Below are 13,300 nucleotides of genomic sequence, written 5' to 3'. Positions count from 1 at the left end.
CAGTGTATTTTCTACAATCATGGTGGAGTTCTATTTGCCAAATACTTGCGCGCATATCAATCGTGGATAAAACTTTAATTCCATGGAAATGTTGAAGAAGTTCATCTAAATTTTGTGGACGGTCAGTTTCAGGAATGATGATATTATTTATCTGTCTGGAATCCAGAACCAAACGAGTTGACCCATCCTTTTTAAGAACGACGTGTAATGGGCTGGTATAAGGACTGACTGCTGGCTCAATAATGCCTTGATCTAACATGTATTGAAGTTCACTCTTAACCTTGTCTCTGTAAGCCATAGGAATAGCGTACGTTTTCCCCCGAAATGGTGTGTGTTCTTTTACTTTAAATAAATATTGTAAGCCTTGTATAGTTCCTGTGAGATGACTAAATACTGTAGCATGTGAAGTCAAAATTTGGTGCAGTTCTTCTCTTGCAACGTCATCTGGCACTTCAGCTTTCTTAACCTTTTCATTAATTAATTCTTCACTATTAATTACATCATCCATCGCGTCTCTGTATCTATTGTCGTTGTCGTGAATGAACACACTGTCGTCATAATACTCAGCGAAAACATCAGAAGTAAGAAATCTTAAACATTTTGTATCTGATTCAGATCTTGTTAAACACTCGAAAAATTTCAAACATTTCGGCATTCCGGCAACAGTCACATTCACACTTCCTTCTTCAAAGTTCAAAATTGCCTTATGTGTGTTAAGAAACTCCATGCCTAATATAATTTGTGTATTGAGTAGTAGAACAATAACAAAATTAGCAGAAAATTCGTATCCTTGACAAATGAAATTTAAGTTGGTCTGTTGTTTGACTTCCACACTTTTTCCAGAAATAGTGCCTCGAATTGTAGTTTTAGAAACAGGTAACACAGTACAAGCAATAGTTCTTACACATATACGAAAAACTGATTCACTAATAACATTCAATGGGCTTCCAGAATCTAAAACCGCAGTGAACTTATTCTTACCCACACATACTTCAATAACAGGATGTAAAAATGCGTCTACATTATTTTCCTTTTCGTCTAGCAAAATGTCTCTCATGTCTTCCAGGCGTGCGTCGTGAAAAATCGGAGTGTCATTACTTTCTGAACCGTCTATATTGCTGCCAGAAGCCGAAGCTACAAGTCATTGTCGATTGCCTGTGTCACGTCTTTGATAATTCGCGTCATTTCGCGGATCAATTTCTACTATTTGCACTTGTCTCTCTGAAGTTCTGTCACGTGGAGGATGCCAATTAGGTCCTTCCTGTCTGTTAGATGCAAATTCTTGGTTGTGTCTGTTATTAAAATTTTTATTTTCCTGTCTGTCTGCATGACTACTTCTCGCGTAATTTCGACTGTCACCTCTGAAATTATTGTTGTATCTACTACCCTGGTTATTTTTGTAGTAAGAATTTCTATTACTGTATGAATAATTTCTGTCTTGATAATACCGATTACTGTTTCCGTATGATTGATCATTCCGGTAGGAACTACCGTTATTATAACTGTCTGTGTAATTTCTGTTAGAACGTCTGTTATTGCCATAAGGCTGGTATCTATTGTCCTGTCTGTTACGTCTGTCATTCTCAAAATTACCCATATAACGTCCGTTCCGATCACTATCCCTTCTCTCTGAAAATCTATTGTGATTACCGTTACTGAAAAAATTACAAGAAGTCCCGTCGTCGTTATCATACTCAAGTTCTTGCAACAAAGTCTTAAAAGTCTCAATGTCGTCTTTACATCTTCCGGCTAAAGTAATTTGTCTTATCGATTGTGGAAGCTTAGTTAAACAAAGGCGAATTAATTCAGTCGGGCTATAAGGGTTGGAAAGGAACTGATTCTTTCGAATCATGTCTTCAAAGTATTCTGCTGGCGTGCGGAACTCAGACTGTTTAAAATTACGCTGCATAATAAGACTATGTTTGACTCTGTCTTGCGTGTTTTCGGACCAATATGCCGATAGAAATGCATGATAAAAATCATTTAGATTATTACAATCTCTAATAAGTGCGCGCATCCGCGTCGCCGGTTCGTTTTCTAAATATCCACACATAAATTCCAGTTTGTGACTTAGTGGCCAATTTGGTGGAAGTGCGTACATAAATTGATCTAACCATGAACATGGATGTATGTCGTTCTTAGAATTGCGAAAGATCTTAAATTTCCGAACAGTTAAGAAGTGTTTATAGTCAAAGTTTTCTCCTCGTGGCGACAAAGACCTACCGCGTCTGTCCCAGTCCGAATGTCGATTATTGTCAAGTTCGCGCGCCTGGCGCTCTCTTGTTGCATCCCGTAAATGAAACAAATTATTTTCTTCAAACCCCTCTGCTATCTGTGATTCTAAATTTCTTCTGCTGTCTTTTCCTACGATTTCGCCTTCAATTTGTTTGACTTGCTTTCGTAATGCCTCAAATTCCCTTTTGACGCGTTCATTAAATTTTCCCTGATTTTCAACATGCTTAGTTATGTTCTGGTACTCTTCGGTTTCTGCAAATGGCAATGGCGCTGTATCATCTGAATCTCTGTCCCCATTTAAACTAAGACTTGTCAGTTTATCTGAAATCTCCTCAACTCTTTCCTATGAGTCACCTATGTTTTCTTTCTGTTTATTTACGTCGTCCGTTAGTGTCGCGACTCGGGTTTTGGTATTGTCACATTTAGTAGTTAACTGTTCATACTGTTGCGTTAAGTTATTTATCCTGTCATTTGGTACGGATTCCTCGATTCTTTCAAGTATTTCTTCCTTATCGTGTGCACGTTGTAAATTTAACTCTGAAAATTTTTGTACTATCACGCGATCTCTTTCTTCCTGTTCTCTGTCCTGTTCCTCTTGTCTAATTTCTATTGAAATTAAACTATTATTGTGAGCATTCAAAATCGGTTGTACTTCTTCTCTAATTTCTTTCTTTGATTCATCTTTCATGTTTTTGAAACATGTCCCTATTCGTGAGCCTAACTGTGTTTTCATTGTTTCCATCTCGGTTTTAATTGTTCCTATTTGTGAGCCTAACCGTGTTGGCATTGCTTTCATCTTGGTTTTAATTGTTCCTATTTCTGTTTTAATTTCAGATTGTAACTGTGATCCCACGGTTTTTAATTCAGATCCCAAATTTAATATTGCACTCATCAACTGCTCCATATTAACTGGTTCAAAATTCTTTTCGCCCCTAACATTTTCCGCAAAACCAGCTTCCTTCGTCATAGCTATAAAGCCATCTGTGTTCGATACTATTCCAGAATCTTCCGTCATTAATCTCGTATTCTGAAAATTCTTTAATTGTGAAAAGTTTTGAACTGGTTCTGGACTATTTTCCCTGCTTATTAAATTGTTTTCTACTTCATTATTCATCATACTGTTTTCCTTTGTTGGCGAGTTCGCCATGTTAACAATTTCGTTATTCTGACTATCCATCATTTTTGCCTTTTTCATCGATCGCGTAATCATTTACAAAACATAAAAAACTCGTCACTAAACGAAAATTACACACAATGACACTTTATCACCAATAATACCATTCACACGAAATGCTTCCCTCAAACACGATTAACGAACAATTGAAATCTTCATAATTGCACAAAATTGTCACACGTGTATACAAGACATCAAAAATTAAATTCTGCAAAAAAATACCATTAGAAGAATGACAATTACCAAATATACACATGCAATATAGACTACAATTACTAAACTACAAATTACTACAACAATCGTACTGTCTGCTATTTTTACTATCAGAAGAATTCCAAGGGACGATCCGAAGCAGCGGTCGCCACGTGCATGGGGGCTTAATTATATATGGAATGCAAATACTTTTTAATTTTAGTAGCTGACTGTACGATTACGAAGTCTCGTAAACGGTTGGCCTGACTAGTATTACTCCGCAATCTGACTGCATAGAATAACAACAAAGAATGAAAGGAAATTTCCGTTAACACAATTAATTAATTAAGTCCCCAGCAACTATAAAACCTACGAAACAACAAAGCACTAGAGTAACTGTTCTGTATGTGGAAGTGTGATTCAACGTACACATCTGGCACGGTTCTTCCTCAATAAGACAAGATCTTTTAAATACCATTTATACTGAAGTAATAAAAAAAATAAACAAATACTATAATTACACATAGAAACCAGAAATACAGTCTAATACAAGAACACGAGCCAGATGCTTTGTTGACTGAACCTGTGACCAAGAGGCATTATTGTTTAAGAAATTGAAATAATAAAAAAAAGGAATTTTTTTTAACTTCATGTATATTGCCGAAAAGCACACTCTGATCATTACAGCATCCCCAATCCAACAACATCTGATGTCTAGCCCATCAAAACAATACTACAAGTTCTGAACAAGCACTCACTGCCGCAACTTCTCAACTACGACTAGCTACTGCTACATCTCAACAGGCACTGCCTACTGCTATTTCTCAATAAGCACTGCCAGTGGAGGCGGCGGAATAAAACTCTTTGGCGCAATCTCTGGCGCTGTGGCTCATTGTAGCCACCTTTCAAGCTTTCAAATGCCCCCATAAATGAAAGTCAAGAGGGTTGAGGTCAGGAGAGCGTGGAGGCCATGGAATTGGTCGCCTCTACCAATCCATTGGTCACCGGTGAGAAGCGTACGAACACTTCGACTGAAATGTGCAGGAGCTCCATCGTGAATGAACCACATGTTGTGTCGTACTTGTAAAGGCACATGTTCTAGCAGCACAGGTAGAGTATCCCGTATGAAATCATGACAACGTGCTCCATTGAGCGTAGATGGAAGAACATGGGGCCCAATCAAGACATCATCAACAATGCCTGCCCAAACGTTCACAGAAAATCTGTGTTGATGACGTGATTGCACAATTGCGTGCGGATTCTCGTCAGCGCACACATGTTGATTGTGAAAATTTACAATTTGATCACGTTGGAATGAAGACTCATCTGTAAAGAGAACATTTGCACTCAAATAAGGATTGACACATTGTTGGATGGACCATTCGCAGAAGTGTACCCGTGGAGGCCAAGCAGCTGCTGATAGTGCCTGCACACGCTGTACATGGTACGGAAACAAATGGTTCTCCCGTAGCACTCTCCATACAGTGACGTGGTCAACGTTACCTTGTACAGCAGCAACTTCTCTGACGCTGACATTAGGGTTATCGTCAACTGCACGAAGAATTGCCTCGTCCATTGTACGTGTCCTCGTCGTTCTAGGTCTTCCCCAGTCGCGAGTCATAGGCTGGAATGTTCCGTGTCCCCTAAGACGACGATCAATTGCTTCGAACGTCTTCCTGTCGAGACACCTTCGATCTGGTAATCTGTCTCGATACAAACGTACCGCGCCACTGCTATTGGCCCGTGCTAATCCATACATCAAATGGGCATTTGCCAACTCGGCATTTGTAAACATTGCACTGACTGCAAAACCACGTTCGTGATGAACACTAACCTGTTGATGCTACGTACTGATGTGCTTGATTCTAGTACTGTAGAGCAATGAGTCGTATGTCAACACAAGCACCGAAGTCAGCATTACCTTCCTTCAATTGGGCCAACTGGCGGTGAATCGAGGAAGTACAGTACATATTGACGAAACTAAAAGGAGCTCTAACATGGAAATTAAGCGTTTCCGGACACATGTCCACATAACATCGTTTCTTTATTTGTGCGTGAGGAATGTTTCCTGAAAGTTTGGCAGTACCTTTTTGTAACACCCTGTATATTGCGTCACAGAAGTTCTTGCATTGGCTTGCGCAAATCACTATTCTCTGCGCGTTTATTCTCTAGCTTCATGTTAATGGTTTTATGGATTCTGTTTTACATCTACATTGCAAAACAGTATTGTGGCGATTTGTATGAGCTATATATAATGTTTCGTAAATAATTAATTGTGCGTGGGAAAATGGAAAACCGCTACAAGAAATTTTTTATGTTGTTCTTTTGTTCCAAGAGGAGAAAAAAATTTTTGTTGTTTTGTTGTTGAGAAGAGTAAGAATTATGAGAGCGTCCGTAGAATGTTACAGCATCCGATATTTGTGGTACGTATGGTTCAGTAGCGTATGGTGCCGGATTTGCATGAATTTAAAAGAAACTCACAGGTGCGGTATTAGCCGGTATCCGTTCGGCCGCACTTCCAAATACGCGGGCCGACAGTTGGGCAACTGCGTTTCCTGCAGACACCTTCGCAGCACGGCGGTGCTGCCACGGACGGTTACGCCGCTGCCCATGAGACGGAAGGATCCCCTCTCCGCAGCTCCAGCGGCGGGTGTACTCGAGTCCGAACATTCATGCACTGCACCCGTCTTATGCGTCTACCAGTTGAACAACTTTTACAGACTTTCATAGTGGCCAGGTCTCGGAATCTTCTGAATAGCCACTGTACTGAAGAACGACACACTTACAAATCTTTTGTATGAATGTGTATTTCTACATTCAAATCTACTGTTAGCAACTGACGCTGCAGTTACTGCAACAATGATATATATATATATATATAATGTTTGGCATTAGATGTTAAATAAAAAATAATATCTAAATTCTCCGTTCATGAACAGCATGTGATCCTCGCTCTTGTATCCACCACAGAGTGCTAGGAACTTATAACAACGGGAAAGAAATCTAGTGGCCCACGAAATCTAACCAGTGTATTTTGCGTGTACACAGTTCACCATGTAGTCAAGTAAACGGGAGTCTATGGAATGTGCAAACAGTACAGACATTCCGCAGAAGATAGTGATCCTCGATCCTCTACCCACTAAAGGACCACACAGCATGCAAGGAAGTTACAACAGCGGGAAAGAAATCTAGTGGCCCACGAAATCTAACCAGTGTATTGTGCGCGTACACAGTTCACCATATAGTCAAGTAAAACGGGAGTCTATGGAATGTGCAAACAGTACAGGCATTCCGCAGAAGATAGTGATCCTCGATCCTCTACCCACTAAAGGACCACACAGCATGCAAGGAAGTTACAACAACGGAAAAGAAATCTGGTGGCCCACGAAATCTAAGCAGTGTATTCTGCGTGTACATAGTTCACAGGATTCTATGGAATGTACAAACAGTACCGACATTCAGCAGAAGACTGAGAGAACTGTAAGTGATTGGACATGAGAAGAGAGAAGTAAGGAGAAGGCAGAGCACTGTGGCTACTGTAACAGTAACAGTTTACTGAGAAATTTTACGACTAGAAAGACTAATGGGAAATATTTTATTGTGTTTTGTGATTAACTGAAGACGAAATTTATTTTCAGGTAGACTATTGTGTGCGGAAACATATCCATTGTAAGAAGGTGTTGCATAGAATTACTAGGCTGACAAGAAAGGTAAGAGTTAGGGTTGTTAAAGATTCGTGGTTGTGCAAAAATTACAGGAAGATCAAATTTTTTTTGGCTTCTTGCACCACGCTAAATTTACGGGCAGCGTGATGGCAGTTGCATTTCGGGGAATTGAGTGGAGTGAACCCTTGTTGTCTTAAGGATCGTACCGGTCGGAGTGGCCGAGCGGTTCTAGGCGCTACAGTATGGAGCCGCGCGACCGCTACGGTCGCAGGTTCGAATCCCGCCTCGGGCATGGATGTGTGTGATGTCCTTAGGTTAGTTAGATTTAAGTAGCTCTAAGTTCTAGGGGGCTGATGACCTCAGAAGTTAAGTCCCATAGTGCTCAGAGACATTTTTTTTAAGCATCGTAGTTCGTTGCAGTAAACAGAGGGGTGAACATATGGGCAGCTAAGTTTACAATACTCAAACTCAGGGAGAAGCCATGTGAGGTTTGGAACACGCACTATTCTGAGATTGGGAATGTTCAAAAGATGAACCATGAGACGAAGGAAGTTACTAATAGTCGAGAACGCCAGGTAACATGTAATCGCATAGACGTCAGAACAAGGTGGCGGAAGAGGGATTAAGAAATGAAGGCAGTGGCTGGCGCAAAGTGTGGTGTCGTTCAAAGATCTCGGTGCCATACCAAAGTTGGCAATTCGCATCGATACCACTAAGTTACTGTTTCGCTGCAATCCGCACCGACGAATGGAAAGCGCTGACAGGGCCGGCCTCTTACTGCCAGCTCTGCAGCGCCACCGCACGGGGCCGAGATATGGCCGATGAGAGGAAGGCTCTGGCCCAGTTCGTGACCTCTGATCAAGCAGACAACACCGTGTAATTGTGACACATGCGTTACTTGTGTCTTAGAATGAATTGCATTCCAGAATTTTGTGATCTTTGTACTTTGAGGAAAGAGTTAGTAAAAGTGTTCATCAAGTGGCACTTTAATATTGAATTCTGCCTTATTTGATCATAAGTCGTCTAAAGCTCTCTTAAATTATAATACTGGATTCCCTATCTCTTCTGAATCGACTCCTGTTATTTCTTCTATCACATCAGACAAACCTTCCCCCTTATAGAGGCTTTCAATGTACTCTTCCACCTATACGCTTTCTCATTTGCATTTAACAATGGAATTCCCGTTGCACTCTTAATGTCACCACCCTTACTTTTAAATTCACCGTAGCCTGTTTTGATTTTTCTGTATCCTGAGTCAGTCCTTCCAACAATTACTTCTTTTTCGATTTCTTCACATTTTTCATGCAGCCATTTCGTCTTAGTTTCCCTGCATTTTATGCTTAATTCATTCCTCAATGACTTGTAATTCTGTATTCTTGTATTTCCCTAATCATTTTTGTACCTCCTTCTTCCATCAATCAACTGAAATATTTCTTCTGTTACGTATGGTTTCTTCTTTGTGCCTATGTTTTTCCTTCTAACTTCAGTGATTGCCTTTCTGGAGATGTCTATTCCTCTTCAACGGCACTGCCTACTGAGTTATTCCTTATTGCTGCATCTATAGCGTTAGAGAACTTCAATCGTACCTCGTCATTCCTTATTACTTCCATATCCCACTTCTTTGCGTATTGATTCTTAAACTTCAGCCTACTCTTCATCACTACTATATTGTGATCTGAGTCTATATCTTCTCCTATGTACACCTTACAATCCAGTATCTGATTTCGGAACCTCTGTCTGACCATGATGTAGTATTACTGAAATGTTTCCGTATCATCCGGCCATTTACAAGTATACCTCCTCCTCTTGTGATTCTTGAGCAGCGTATTCGCTGTTACTGGTGAAATTTATTACAAACGCAATTAGTCCTTCTCGTCTCTCATTCCTTGTCCCAAACCCATATTCTCCTGTAAAATTTTCTTCTACTCCTTGCCCTACAACTGCATTCCAGACCCCCATGACTATTAGATTTTCATCTCCCTTTGCGTACTGTATTACCCTTTCAATATCCCCGTCTACTTTCTCTGTCTCTTCATCTTCAGCTTGCGACGTCGGCATGTACACCTGCAGTAGTGTCATCGGTTTGCTGTCAATTCTGGTAAGTACGACCCTACCACGGAATTGTTCACAGTAACACACTTTTCACTATGCTGATCCCTACTAAATCCAGACTGAGCCTTTGCGTTTCCCCTTTTCTGATTTGATAGCTTTCTTACCACGTTCAGGCATTTGACGTTCCACGACACGAATCGTTGGTTATTCAGTCTTTTTCTTACGGTCACCTCCCCCTTTGCGGTCCCGTACAGGAGATCGGAATGGTGGACTTTCTTCTACCGATGGAGAGATCATCATGATACTTTTTCATTTACAGGCCATATGTTTTGTAGCTGTACGTTATGTGTGTTTAATGAAGCGGTTCCCATTGCCTTCTGCATCCTCACGCCGTTCGTCATTGCTGATTCTTCCGCTCTTAGGGGCAGTTTCCCACTCCATTTCCCACCCCAACGAGAAGAGAGCGCCATGAACCTTGTTCCACTCCTCGCCCTGTTTGACAAGACCATTGGCAGAATGAGGGTAACTACTTATGCTGGAAGTCTTCGTCCACCAGTGGTGATTATTAAACGAAATTCAAGCTGTGGCGGGTTTAGAACCCGGGACCGAGGACGTTTTGATTACTAATCTTGTGTTCATTTAGTGAGAACTGCGCGTTTCATTTTTAAAACTTCAGTTAGGCCTGAAGGACACATTTTCAAGACCTACAAGTAGATCTGAGAATCAGTAGGTTCGCTTTGTGTAATCCACGGAGCGCAGTTTTGTAGTATTACCTGAGAATGATACATAATTAGATGCCTTTCATGTTTGTGCTTTTAATTGAATAAATGAATGGGTTCATTTAAAGCTTGGATCTGTTAATAACTTCAATGGATTTCGTTTTAATATTGAGCAGTTCTCCATTTTAGGAGGCACAGTTATGGCCACTAAGTCTTCTCGTTGGTTAATCCGTCCGTGCATCTTAATCCAGATTGTGTCTTAAAGGTGTGACGGCTCTTAATTAATTTCCTGTGCTAGGGTAAGCATCTGAAACACACGCGGGATTTTGCACCCTTTCAGATAAAATTGCAGTTAAAAAAATAAGGGATGAGCTAGGAATAAATTCTTAGGAAGGAAAAATTGTAAATTATTGGAAGGATTCGACAACATGCTGTTAGACTGGCGAAGGAGAGCATCTCAAGATGGGAGTTGCTCTGTGGGCCAGGCCAAGAAGATATCCGTAAACATCAAGGAAATGATGGCCAAACATGCTTTGGAGCGGGAGCAAGCAACATTGCCCAGTCAACGGAGTGCAGAAGAGGAAAAAGAACAAGTATCATTCTGTCCCGTGTTCTTCAGGTTTAGGATACGTTTCAAGTTGCCGTGCAATTTCACTCCCGCACTGTGCTGCACTGCAGTAGAACCGTGTCTGCAGTAAAACTCGACCATCTACTCTTTCCTAAAAATGCACTATTACTGTTGCGTTTGAGAAGCAGGAAGGGCTTTAACAGAGACGAAGAATTGGAGAACAAGTGTAGCTGATGGGTTAACAGCACAGTTGTTTAAGAGCCTTGAGAGTAGTGGTGTGAAAGAGCTAACTTATCTGAGAGTACGTAATAAGATATATGGAAAAGGTAAACGACCAGACGATTTTCTCTCGGCAGTAATGCAACCGACTGAAAAGAAAAGCAATGCCAAGTAATATAAAGATTTTAAAACCGTAAACTTGATTTCTCATGCTGCAAAAGTTCTTCTGAGAGTGACAAGTAGAAGACTTCACCGAAGACTGAAAAGATGTATAGCAGAGGAACAATATTGACTTAGAAAAGGGGAAGTCACAAGAGCTGCAACTGGAATTTATAGAATTGTAAGTAAGAGATTAAATGAAAGTGGAAGAGAAGTTTATACTGCTTTCACTGACTTTGTAAAGCCTTTGAGAGACTGTTGTTGTTGATGTCTTCAGTCCTGAGACTGGTTTGATGCAGCTCTCCATGCTACTCTATCCTGTGCAAGCTTCTTCATCTCCCAGTACTTACTGCAACCTACATCCTTCTGAATCTGCTTTGTGTGTTCATCTCTTGATCTCCCTCTACGATTTTTACCCTCCACGACTACAGTGGAAAAATGAATGGACGCATCACTCCATCTGCATACGCCCCACACCATTACAGAGCCTCCACCAGCCTGAAAATTCCTCTGCTGATATGCAGGGTCCAAGGATTCATGAGATGGAAGGCAGATTAAGAATCTGTACCTACAACAGAAAATACACTGGAAAGCCAATGAAACTGGTACACCTGCCTAATGTCATGTAGAGCCCCGCGAGCAGGAAAAGTGCCGCAATATGACGTGGCATGGACTCGAATAATGTCTTACGTAGTGCTGGAGAGAATTAACATAATGAATCCGCAAGGGTACGAGGGTGTGGAGATCTCTACTGAACATCCCACATACGCTCAATAATGTTCATGTATGAAAGTTTTGTGGGCAGCGGACGTGTTTAAGCTCAGAAGAGTGTTCCTGGAGCTACTCTTTAGTAATTATGGACGTGTAGGGTGTCACTTTGTCTTGTTGAAATTTACCAATTCACCAGAATGCACAATGGACGTGAATGGATGCAGGTCATCAAACAGGATGCTTACGTACGTGTAACCTGTCAGAGTTGTATCTAGACGTATCAGGTGTCCTGAATCACTCCACCTGCACACGCCCCACACCATTACAGAGCCTCCACCAGCTTCAACATTCCCCTGTTGACATGCAGGGTCAATGGATTCTTCAGGTTTCTTCCATACCCGTACACGTCTATCCACTCGATACAATTTGAAATGAGACTTATCCGACAGGGCAACATGATTCCAGTCATCAACAGTCCAATGTTGATGTTGAATCGCCCGGTGAGGCGTAAAGCTTTGTGTCGTGCAGTCATCAAGTGTACCAGAGTGGGCCTTCGGCTACGAAAGCCCATATCGACGATGTTTCGTTGAACGGTTCACACACTGACACTTGTTGATGGCCCAGCATTGGAATCTGCAGCAATTTGCGGAAGGGTTGCGCTTCTATCACGCTGAACGATTTTATTCAGTCGTCCGTGGCCCCGTTCTTACACGATCTCTTTCGGCCGCAGCGATGTCGGAGATTTGATGTTTTACCTTATTCCTGATATTCAAGGTACACTCGTGAAATGGTCGTACGGGAAATCCCTTCTTCATCTCTACTTCGGAGACGCTGTGTCCCACCGCACGTGCGCCGACTGTAACACCGTCCAAACCCAGTTAAATCTTGATAACGTGTCATTATAGCAGCAGTAACCGATCTAACAACTGCGTTGCCGACCACAGCGCCGTATTCTGCCTGTTTACATACCTCTGTATTTGAATACGCATGCCTATACCAGCTTCTTTGGCGGTTCTGTGTATGAGCATATACTGGCAATGAGATGACAGAGGAAAGCGCAACTGGAAGAGGAGCGAGGCAAGTCTGCTGTCCCTCGCCAGTACTATTTAACATAAACTTTGTGCATTTATTGAGAAATGTTTCAAACGAAAAGAAAACGATTGAGCGTTGGTGGTAGCAGGACAGAATGGATTCGATTCACGGACGAGGTGGTGTTACTGACAGAGTGCAAAGAATCTAGAATACTAAAAGAATTAAATAAGACCTGTGAGGAATTCATAATGAGAATTTATAAGAAGATACAAAATATGTGGCGATAAGTGCAACAAAAGTAAGTATAATTATAAAGTTTGAACAGGAAGATACAGATGAAGTTAGTGTTATCAGATATCTGGGAGAACATGAGATGCAAGAAGGAGATGAAGACGGTTATAGCATTTGCCAAGGATGCATATACGATAGCAAAACAAGACGGCGTATGGATAGGAACCTGAGGATGAGCCTGGTGAAATGCTGTATATGGGGCGTGACATTATTGAAAGCTGAGACATGGACACTGAGGAAAGAGGAAGAAAGAAAAGCAGAAGCATCTGAGGCGTGGACCTGG

Source organism: Schistocerca serialis, chromosome 7 (assembly GCF_023864345.2).
Source record: "Schistocerca serialis cubense isolate TAMUIC-IGC-003099 chromosome 7, iqSchSeri2.2, whole genome shotgun sequence".
NCBI lineage: Eukaryota > Metazoa > Arthropoda > Insecta > Orthoptera > Acrididae > Schistocerca > Schistocerca serialis.
This window is presented reverse-complemented; position numbering follows the sequence as displayed.